Consider the following 4,539-nt stretch of genomic DNA (forward strand, 5'->3'; position numbering starts at 1 on the left):
AACAAAGAGCATAAAACATGTGAAGGGGATGTGCTGATTTCCTCACTAGCCTGTCGTGTGTCTTTGCAGCTTCTGGGACCTCACTCCTCTTGGGAGATGACTAAATAAACAATCATTCCACACAACTTGCTCACTTCCTCACTCTGCCTATCACCGCGGGCTCCATCCCAGCCATTATCTGCAGAGGGAATTCAGCAGGGCTGTAATTCCTTCACACAGTGTGTTCTCACTTTCTTCATGGCTCCCAGGAGAGAGCAGTGCCTGACTTCAGTGGGGCAGGATATCAAACCTTGCTTTGCCTCTCTCTGCCTTGGTTATCCTCTGTGAGAAATGGGATGGTGACTGCTTCCTGCCTCGTTCTCTGCCTCACCTGCATTCCCAAAGACAGGGGGAGTTTCATTTGTTAATGCTGATGGACCCCTTGGGGACACAACTGAATGTTCCACCTCGCAGAAGGATTGTTGCTGCACTGTTTCTTCTCAGAGCACCCACTGACACTGTCCAAAGTAAAACCAGCACTATCAAACCCAAGTAAAACCTGAGTCTAACAGTCTGTGAAACACAGCTGAGGCCTGTTTGGGGAACAGGTGGCATGAACTCCTGAAGGTGGAAGGAAGGGAAGGCTAAAATGGTCAGTTGGACATTGACCCAAAAAGTGACCTCAGAGGGGGACAACGACCACCATCAGCAGGTCCTGCTGCAGAGGAAACCAGAGGCAGGACAATATCTGGGAACTCCTGAGGAGCAGCAAGATCAACTCATTGGATTGCCCAGGGCCTTGGGGAACAGCAGCACGAGGAGTGGCCGCTGCTGAGCAGAGTGAGGCAGGGTTGTAGCTGCACAGAACTCTTCCTTTCCTCATCTGGGAAGTACAAGGCTTGGAAAAATTGAGACACAGACAGCAGATTTACCAGGAATCCATATCTGCTTCTTCAGAACCCTTTCTCCAGAACTAGAGATCATATTCTATTCCCAACTGAATTTTGCTGGTGATGTTGAACGTGTGTGAACCCCAGGAAGACAACTGAAGTAAGCCAAATATACCCTAATCTGCTCATTTCCTGCTTGGATATTCTCCTTCTGGCAGACAGGAGACAGTCCCCATGCCTGGCTGTGCCACCCTGCTCCTTATCCAGCTCCCAGGCTGGCTCAGGCAAGCGGGATACCCCATGCTCCAGAGGAAAACCTGTGTGGAGACACCTCTGTGCTCCCAGCAAAGCTGGATCTGACAGCCCGGGGGCTCTCAGGGGTTGGTGTGGGGACAACACCTCACAAATGGCATTTTGGAAACATCTCAGGCCCTTGGGAACAACTTAAACTTCCCTAAATGCCCTTTCAAGAGCTTCCAGAAGTGTGTTTATTTGGAAACCAATGGGAGAGGAGACATGCAGAGGATGAAATGAAGCGTGAGCTCATTGTAAGGCTTCATGGTATTTGATCAATTGCTGCTCAGAAAGACCTTGGTAGGTTGTGTGTACCTGGGACATCTGTGCTCCTTCTTCTACCCAATTAATTAACTTTGTCACTGAGTTGCAGCTACTAATTAACACTCTTAATACCATCATGGACACCGGAAGGGTGAGGGCTCCAATGTCCCACAGAAACCTCATGGTACCAGACAAACCCAGCTGAAAATTTGGAAATGAAACTTTAGCAGGTGTTAGCTGCTGGCTGGTTCTTCAAGGGCTTCAAACACTTTCCTACACAGAAGGTTTCAAACTTGTTTTTCGAGCTTCAAGCAGAAAAAGAGATTTCAGATACCTCTGAAAATGTGGGAACCCAGAAAGGGAGAGACCAGTGGGAGCTGACTCCTCGAGGTCAGAAACAGCAGCAGGGCCCTTGTGGTCTCTGCCCTGTTCTCTACAGAGTGGCCAGTGCCACTGTTCAGAGCACTCACTCATTTTTTCCATCACGGATTCCTTTGCTTAGGAGTGCAGGGCAGGTGACAAGGACACGGCTGCCAATGCAGGAATATGGCTCTTTATCAGTACAAGCCTTATCTTTTCTTCTGTAGGCTCAGCTTAACTCTCTGAAAGGAGGATTCAGTGACTAGGAAAGGGAAGTGACCCCCCTGTTTGTGCAGGGGGGATTGCACACCCTCCACCCCGGGTGCCACAAGCCCTTGATCCCTCTCCCTGCTCCCATCCCTCTCCCTGCTCCGATCCCACTCCCTGTTCCGATCCCACTCCCTGCTCCCATCCCTCTCCCTGCTCCGATCCCTCTCCCTGCTCCAATCCCTCTCCCTGTTCTGATCCCACTCCCTGCTCCCATCCCTCTCCCTGCTCCGATCCCCCTCCCTGTTCCCATCCCTCTCCCTGCTCCGATCCCGCTCCCTGCTCCGTGCCCCATCCATCCCACGCTGATGGATTTGCCGAACTCCCCGTGCTGAGCTCCAGCTGAGCCCAGCCAGGATGGAGAGGGGTGCCTTTGTGCAGTGCACCCGTGCCCTACATTTTCAGGGGAAGTAAGGACTTCCCTGGCACCCCCTGCTCTGCCAAGCAGCTGAGTTACAAGTAAATACAGGTAAGGAGCTTTGCTCCTTCCAGCAGAAGTCGGGATAATTCCCTCCATCAGCAGAGTTGCATAAGCCCCACTTTCCCCACGTGGCACTGCCAGCAGAGGTGTTGTCCCCTGAGGCCTTGCCAGGGACTCTGGGGCATTCCAGATCCTACAGTTTTAGGAATTCTTTACGGCAGCTGTGCTTCTCCAGCGTAACAACTTAAAGATAGTGCTAAATTCTCGTCATCAGTTCTCTGAAAAGTCACAGAACAATGAAGTGTGTGAACGTGTCAGAAAGTCACCGAACAACTTGGTTTGTTCAGCCTGGAGAGGAGGAGGCTGAGGGGAGACCTCAGGGAGGTCTTCAGCATCCCCACACGGGGCAGTGGGGGGACAGTTGTGGACAACATTCCGAGGCACAGGGAGGGATTGTTGGGGTGTTGGTGCAGGGCCAGGAGCTGGGCTGAATGATCCTGGTGGGTCCCTCCCAGCTCAGGATATTCCATGGTTCTGTGATTCCGGGATAACTCACCAGGGCATCTCTCATGCTGTCGAACCCGAGAAGGGATTTCCCCTCTCCGACCCGCCCCCAGTGCTCTGTAAAGAGCAGGGCAGAGAACACAAGGGCCCTGCTGCTGTTTCTGACCTCGAGGAGTCAACTCCCGCTGGTCTCTGCCTTTCTGGGTTCCCACATGCACAGCCAGCGCTACAAACCAGCATTTAAACAGCCAATGCATTTAAATTTTGTCATTAGGCTCAGCAGAGGAGGACGAGGCTTCACCAGCCTGCTGCCTGAGAACACGCGAGGCTGAAGTGATCACAAACCCTTTCCCTTCATTACTAGCAAGGCTTGAAGGTGCTGGGACGGATGAGGGGTGTAATTTACTCCACCTCTAAGACTGTTCTTCCACTGCAGGCACCCAGAGATTTACACTCCCTGCCTGCGTGCTCGCTTCATTTAGGGCAGGCTGGCGGGGGAGCCAAGAGCAGCCAAAGCCCCGGTCGCACATTTCCCTGGGCTGTGACGGCGCTCATTCCCAGAGAAGGAAGTTCGGGAGTGACTCAGAGGCGCTCAGGCAGCAGAGCGAGCGCTCACCCCCCGTCACTGCTGCTCTCCCTGCTGCTCTCCCTGCTCCTCCACGGGCTGGAACTCGCTCAGCGCGTGGCTCATCCCCGGAAGGATGGAATCATCCCTCCCGGGACTGCGCTGGAGCTCCCATCCCTCCCGTGCTCAGCTCGCAGTAAATAAGGACTGGGAGGCTGCCAGGATTCCTGCACCGAGGTTAATGAATAAACAACCGCCTGCAGGACTCACTCGCCTCCTATTTTTAACATCTATATCTTTGATTGCATCTTCGAGAGACCTCTCCATAAATAACCATTCCAAGAGATAAAAGCATTGGATGTTTCCTTTGACAGAACAGAGATTATCAGCATTTAGACAGAAAAACTGCTGGTAGGCAAGCAGGCTCTTGCTTTTTATAGAAAATGTTGCCTTTATCGTGGCAAACAGAACACTGAGAGACAAGAAAATGCAAATATAGCAAGGGACATTCTGGAAATGGGAGCTCTGTCACGCCTTGTTTTCCCCATTTCTTCCTGGTGGGAGATGCTCTCATGGCACACATTTCCAGGAAAACAATGGAGGACGCTCAGAAAAGTGGGCAATGTTGGGAATTAGGAGAGCTGCCAGCCCGCCAAGGTCGCTGCTGAAAATGGGATTTAATTGCTTGGTTATGGATGCAGTTTTGGGAATATTACCCAAGGTGAATAAATAAACAGTTTCACAAACACAGCCCCTTGGATTCCCAAGAGTGCCTTAGGTGGTTTGGAATGTCCAACATGTGAGACAGAGAGGAGAAATCCTTCTGCACTTTGTGGGAATCCCTGCCATCCGAGGGGGCTCCGAGCACCTTGGAGTCATTTGTCACTTGTGAAAATCTAGGTCATGTACTCCCCTCCTCCCGCTCTGCTTTTTCCATGCTAAATATAGAATGTATTTTCTGGCTCCAGACTGAATAAAGTTGTTAATTACACTCT

Source organism: Corvus brachyrhynchos, unplaced genomic scaffold (assembly GCF_000691975.1).
Source record: "Corvus brachyrhynchos isolate BGI_N302 unplaced genomic scaffold, ASM69197v1 scaffold46, whole genome shotgun sequence".
Taxonomy (NCBI): Eukaryota; Metazoa; Chordata; class Aves; order Passeriformes; family Corvidae; genus Corvus; species Corvus brachyrhynchos.